This window comes from Condylura cristata, unplaced genomic scaffold (assembly GCF_000260355.1).
Source record: "Condylura cristata isolate star-nosed mole 26May11 unplaced genomic scaffold, ConCri1.0 scaffold00013, whole genome shotgun sequence".
NCBI lineage: Eukaryota > Metazoa > Chordata > Mammalia > Eulipotyphla > Talpidae > Condylura > Condylura cristata.
In genome coordinates, this window is record NW_004567114.1 from 55,215,280 (window position 1) to 55,222,759 (window position 7,480).

Below are 7,480 nucleotides of genomic sequence, written 5' to 3' on the forward strand. Positions count from 1 at the left end.
CTGACTGACCTGGCTTAACTTTTAAGGTGAGGTCCTATTGTAGCTGGATTGAGTCTTCCTGGCTCAAGGGACCTCTCTGTTCCACTCCGTCTGGAGTGGTGGAATCTGTGTGATTCTTGGAAATCAGGAGGTTGGACAGCTCCTCTCAGAAACATAAAGTGGGAAGCAATTCATCCTGAGTGGTAATCAGTCCAGTCCATCCCTTCCCTGGGTTGAGAACCTCCTCTTGTAATCCAGTTACCTAGTAAAGGAATGCACATTCGCTACCCTCTCCCTTACAGCAAGCAGCCTCAAGTTAGTCAGTGCTACATTGAGAAGCAGTTATGGCACCACTGAAAAGCCTCATCCTGTCTCAGTCCACAATTCTTAGTGATGTTCATGTTCATTGTAATTCTCAGGCTAGAGGAACTGTTCTGTAGCCTGGTAGTTCCATGTAGCCTGGTGGTTCCATGTAATTCGGAACCGTTCTGTAGCCTGATGGTTCCATGTAGCACAGACACCTTCTGCACAATAGTGGAGATCATCTTTATGCGCACCTGTCCGCCTAGTTGTGAGAAAGAGGCATCATACATTGGCCCCAGCTTCACATACTCTTGTCTACTTCAGCAGAGCCCACATGTGGTGATGGGTGGCCTTCTGTTGACGTTCTGAGGCCAGATCAGGAAGAGGAGAGTGTGTTGGAGGAGCCCTGATGCCTGAGCCATTGGCTTATTGTCTTGCCTTTTTCATCATGAAATGAGCTCGAGATCTATAAACTGCTGCTCTAGAGTTGTCTCAACGCTGTCGATTCATCTGGGTATTTGGAAAGACTAGAGCCTTTTCTTTTTCTTCTGTGCCTTTATTTCAGTCTGGTTTTTATGTTTTATGAGGAGTTTTATGTTTGTTTTGTGTTTTGAGACCTTCAGTAGTTAGTGAGGGGACATAGAAAAGAAACTTCAGATCAGTGGCAGCATTACCAACCAGAATCTTTTAGGATTTTTCCTTTTCAACCTCTGAAAAATTTAGGGCACCTTAATTTTGTAATTGATAGAGTAGGTATCTATGGAACTTGGATTCTGTAATCAAGCTTGTTTATTTCTGAACCTTCTTTCTTGGCTTATTTCCATGTAGTTTCTAAGTTAATTGCATTTTAAAAAAAGAAAATTGTTTTTCACTGTATTGGCATGACTTTTGCATTTGCATTTAATCATTTGCACCCTTCTATCTCTGTAAGTACAGTGAGCTACCTTTACATTTACATACCACTGAGAACGATAGGATAAATGAGGGGCAGAATTAGAATAGAGGAAATCAGCATAGTCATTTTGTAAAAAAAAAAAAAAAACTAAATGTCAAGGAATACTGTAGCCATCAACCAACACAAAATAATGTCACATGAATTAAGACCTTGGAAAATTAGTTGATGTTGTTTTTTATGTGCCTTATATCTAATCTTAATTTAGCCACTAAAATTTACTGATTCCTAATCCTACCCTCTCCTTTTTTTTCTTCATGGCATCACAATTTTGGGGTTGGACTCACTTCCTATTCTATTAACTATCATACCTTTACAATGATCCAGAATCATGGGGGGACTTCTACATTACAAGAAAACATATGTGCCCATGTACACACATACCCCCCACACACAGAATTATAGACCAATTATTTAGTGATGCCATAGTAGGTATATCACATAGAAAGTAAAACAGGTGATGGTTGCCCTGGGAATGATCTATGGCATCATGATCAATTTATTCCACTCCAGATATTTTGAAGTGAACACAGAAATCTAAGACATGTACTCTGAGCTAGATGAGAAACACTAGTCTTTCTTTTAAAACAAAATGCAGCTGTCACATGTTTAAGCTGTCCCTAGGAAGCCAGTGGTCCTTGACACAGTTGGGTTTCTGAGGCCACCTGGTAGGCTCAGAGCTCCTTCCAGTGGTCCCTGACCAGACCCGCCCTCTGCACTCTGTGCATGCAGAAATGGAACATCGTGGATACTCCAGGCCCTGCCCCCATGAAAGCATGAGCACTGAACAGGCAAGGTTTTGGTCTCCAAGTTGTGGTAGAACACTGGTGTTTCAAGGTTACATCTGACGATTTAATACTAGTGAAAAAAAAAAAAAACCTACTAGGCTGGTGAGTTAAGTATACCAATCCAGGAGATGAAATCCTTGGAAGTGCACCCTTACAACTTGTTTGATGACTTCCTGAGGACAAAGTCTTAAGAGTAGAATTGCTTTGCCCGTTTTCAGAGTTTTTGATAAATATAACTTACGTGTCCTCCAGAAGGCTGAATCAGTTGATGTAGATAAAACTTTCAGAATCCCTGCCTCTACATTTCTCCTTATTCATATTTGTATCTTGTCATCTACTTTTCAGAGCCATTTATTTGTTAAGAATGTAAAGTGCTTAAAAATTTCTAAGATAACTATGTCATGTGAACATTTGACTTGGTTTTGTTTATCTTGGTATTCTTGGTTGAATTCTCCAAAGTTCATGTGGTGATTTCTTGGTTTCTGCTTTATTCTTCCATTGGGCAATACCTTTTCTTTTAACTGTGTTCTTCCTTTCTTATTTCTTTGTACAACCTTCCTAACCTTGTAATTAACTTAACTGCTAATTAACTTAACTGTACCAAGTCCTTTAGACTCTGTAACCAGATAGGAGTAAAGCAGTGGACAGACCAGGTATGAAAAAAACAGGCTGACTTGGTTTGGGCAGTAACAAAGAGTGGTAGGAATGGTGAATTTGAGATGATAGTGAAAGGGACTCTGCAGGGCTCCTATTGCCAGATCTTCCCAATTTTCAAGAGAAATTGGAAATCTGTTTTACATTACATATATTACATATACAATATATTTTAATGACACGTATATTTAAACAATTAAAATAAATATATATTCACATGCTTTAATATACAAATATGTGCACAATAAATACATATTTTAAATAATATATATTTATATTATGTATAACATTTATAATATTATATAAAAATATGTAACATACATATGTTTGTATGTGTAGATGTTTAATGTGAAAGGGCCAAGACCATTTACTATTCATTTATGACACCAGGCCCCGCCACCCCCCCACTTCAGTGCGCAGTTGGGGGTGAACATCTTCAAAGCATTGCTCCACTCCCCACACTATCAATAGTTTATGCCAAATGGACCTTTGAGGGTGTTTTTATTTTTCTCAGACACCTTTTCACTGTGGCAGCTTCTCCAGAACCATTTCTCTTTTTTGCACATTTCTTCTTGCTGTTCTGGAGTGTGTGGGATCTGTGGGTTCCCTATTCACTCATGCCGGGGGTGCCTGTCCAGGACACACCCTTTGTGCACCGTCCAGGTGGAAGCTGAGGTGAATGTTCTAGATCATGCACTCAGAGCTGACAACTTCCTGCAACTGTCCCCACAGCTTTTCTTGGAAGTGGATTTTCCTACTTAATCCACGCAGGCAGACCTCATTAAATTTTTTAATTACATCTGCAGGGTAGGTTTAACAGAAGTATCTCCTGATCACTGGCTTTGGAAGGAATAAAGTACCTGCCTCTGCTGTTATGGAGCAGCAGCTTCAGAGTCTGCCTGTGGACATTGCCTGCCTTCCTTGTTTTTCTCCCCAGCCAGACTGTTTTCCCCTTAAAAATATCTAACTTGTCTGTGACCTCAAACTCTTTCTCGCTAAATGTTGAGCTGAAGGTTGGATGCTGTCCCTAAATAAAATGTCTTTATTGCCTCTGTTAAGAAAGAACAGTGTGTGCGTGAATAGCAGTATTCACCCACACCAGGTGAATGTCCTTTCACAGCTTCAGCTCCATGTCTGATTTCCCTGTCATTAGGGGTAGATGATCGTGGCTATTATTCTATCCCTTTGCTTGATTGCTGAACCCACAGGACCTGTCTTACTGATTTCCTTGCAATGGCTATGTCGGCTTTGCTTACTTTACTGCTCCTTGTTCTTCCTGCTAAAATGTAAGTTCCGTGAGGGAAAGTATCTGCTGACTGTTCCTCTCAGTGTCTAGGGCAGTGCAGGATATAGAGTGAGAGGTTGAGTCTTATCTGGGCTCTACTGGTTTCTTTTTTTCTCTTTTTTCCTTTTCCTCTCTCTTCTTTTATGTGACTCTGTCTCTCCCTTGGGTAACTACTCCAGCCACAGAGTACAGACTGCAGTGAGCTCTGTGGTTATTTTCCAGCATAAGTTGGCAGTTCCACATGGTGAGGAAGATGATGCTGTGTGGAAACTGAACAGGATGGTTGGAGGAAACCCATCTCCTTCCTGAGGGGCTTGTCATTTTTCCTGTCAAGGAGAGATGATACTACTTTCCTACTTACCTCACCAATTGGGAAGAAAGAAATAGGGTAACTTGAGAAAAGCTTTGTAAAAAACACTGTGATGTCTGTATGTGTTTGCAGATGTTAAGCTGACATGTTGACTTGCTTATGTGCCTTTCAAAGACTAGGGTACCCTAGTGGGGAGCAGACTGACTCAACTACCTCCTTCACCCTTGTGGTGACAGGATGCAAACAGAATGAACAGGAGGTCTAGGAAGTTCTGGGGTAGGCAGGGAGGAAGGGGAATGGGGGACCCAGCAGCTGGCAGTAGCCAAGTCTCCAAGCCTCCAGCAAATTTTTGGGCTTTCTCTTGGCTGTCCCTGGTGTCTCCTCTCTCACATGGTCTCATGGTCTTGCCTTTTATGTAACCACACAACTTGTCCACCTGCTGCCACCAGTGCCACTCCCTTTAACCCATTCTCTGGGCTCAGGTGTGCACACCATGGCCAGGTGGCTACAGTCACTAATGTGAGCCCCTCACCCACGCTCCCAAGCACCTCCTGTATTAACACAATCAAGGCCACAGATGATAATGATAGAGGCAAGTGGCACAAAAAGCCTGATTAATTCATTTACCCTACAGCCCTTCCCTATAGTTTTGTGAAGTAGGTGGCACCATCTTATTTCAAAGATGAGAATAAGGCTGTCAGAGGTGCAGAATTCTACCCCAATTATTCAGCGAGTAAAGGCAAAGATAGGGTTTCAACCTAGATCATCTGATGACAAATCAAACCATTCATTCACCATCCAAAATCTGTGAAGTTGGGGCAGGGGGGAAGTAACTGCTGTCTCTTGGCTCCAGGTTCTGGAGGATGAGCCTGCTCATGTGAGCTTGAGTGTCTGTAATTTTTCATGCTGAGACACCATTTCCTTATATAGTGTCAGTGTTAGCTTCATTTGTTAGTATTAGAGCAGGATTCAATTGACCCCCCCCATCAACACTCTACAGCTAGTTAGGTCAGAAGTTATTTTCTAGAACATGCTGATGAAAAAGGGGCTGACAGTGAATGACAGAAGAGCTGATTGAATGGGGCAGCGCCTGCATTTGCATGCAGACCTTGAGCCTGACCTGGATTTGTGGACTCTTCCTTGGCATTCTGACACCAGAATAGGAATGCCTCCCACCCACCCATCCCTCTCACCAGGAGAGCTCACCCTTGATTGGATGCTGGATCCTAACCAAGGCATTCTAGTTGGTCACTCCTTGAAAATCTCAAGTGAACCTGTGAAGACTCTTCAGTTACCCAATAGGACTTGTGCAGCTGTGTGTGAAAATCAGGGTAATTTTGGCATTTCTGAGAGCATTTTAATAGTGCACTGATTACAGATTGCAGGCACCTGGTGGTGTTTATATACTGAAGCTGAGGGGTGCGGTTCCCAAGACAAGAACTGGGCTCCATAGATCCCTGTATTCCTACCTTTTTGTTTTCCAGGGTCTGGAATAGGGACTGAGAAGCCCTGATAAGAGCTGATGGTGGGGGATGTATTTGGGATACCTCAGGGCCACAGCAGTGACCCCCAGACTGATAATGGATATGTGACTTGCTTAGGATGTGCTCTCCTTCCAGGGTCTCAGCACGGAGACTCTAGGGACTCCTGCTACTTGGGGGTCAGCACAGCTCCCTGCAGCTTTGGGCTTGGCCCAGACTCTCCTGTAGTCACACAACTAGTCCTATTGGACTATCTCAGGCTTCTCCACTTGGGTGGTCATCATTGCTTTTGGCTCAACAAAGTCGAAACAAACTGAAAATTCAAAGTTAGCAAAGGTGAGAGCCAAAGGTTGAGGTTCAGAAATCTATGTGCTAGAGATAGTCTAGTCCAACATTTCACTGTGTGCCAATTTATAAAAGAAAATAATGAATCTAAGACTTCCCACTGGCATGGATGTTTTCTTTCTCTCTCCTGCTCCCCCTGCCCCGATGCCACCAGTTTTCAACTTGTATGAACTTGGGACTATGACAGTAACTTTTACTTGAATGAGCATTGAGCAATGTGGAGAGAACTGGTTGACCCTAGATGACTTTGCTGCTCTTCAGTTATTTCACGTGGGAATTAGCCTCTGGGCTTTAGTTTTCTTATGGTTTCAGGAAGAAAATTGAATGAGATAGACAATCAGGTCACTTCCAGCTATTATATATTTAAACTTATGAAGTATTCCAACGTTGCCCCATGCTTTTCAACTTAGGTGTGAGCTGCTGGTGTGTGGGAATCAAAGAGGTAAGAAGGAGGTAGGCTTACTAGGAAGGTTTTGACTGAGATCCTTCTCCACAAAATGAAGTGGCTTCTCCATAAAATGGAGTGGGTGTGCCCTCCTGGGTGGGCCCTCCCTGGTGGTGCAGTGGGTTAAAGCACAGCACAAAGAAGCTTAAACCACTTCCGCATGAGTTCGATCCCCGCCTTCTCTGGAAGAGATCCACATGATGAGGCAGACCTCTGCTGACCCGCCCGCTGCTCCCCTCAGCAGTGTACTTCGTCGGTCTGCCTGTTCTGCTCCCCACTCTGTCTCTGGTGGATCCTCTCACCCTCCGCATCTCTGGCCTGCACCCCAGTTCTGTACGAATAAATCTTTAAAAAAAATAAATAAAGTGGGTGGGGTAACCTTTGCTAAGACCAGTTGAATCTTAGAGGCCTGGGGCACTGTTGCTAGGGGAGTAACTAAGGTGTTGGAAGCACTGGCGCAAAAGAAGGCACAGAAAGAATGTGAGGGAGGAGGTGACTGGGAGTATCCAAGTAGTGCTTTTGAGATACCAGAGGGGGGTAATATAGCAAAGGAAGTGGAAAGAGGAGTTTCCCTTGAGAACCAGCAGCAACCTTTGAAATATGCGCCTTTCATATTTAAGCCCTTTCCGCTTTGGAAAATAGCCTACAAAGTTCATAAAACTGCCCTGTGGCAGCCATCCAAGAGCTTCCCAGGAGTGGCTCCTGTTGCAAACTGCTGGACTCCTAAGGAGGGTGGTGAACAGCTGGCGGGAGATGGCAGTAGGTATTGTCCTGCTTGTGGGGACGGAGATCTATTGCATGGCATTTCTGAGAGCATTTTAATAGTGCACTGATTACAGATTGTGCTGTCCCTAAATAAAATGTCTTTATTGCCTCTGTTAAGAAAGAACAGTGTGTGCGTGAATAGCAGTATTCACCCACACCAGGTGAATGTCCTT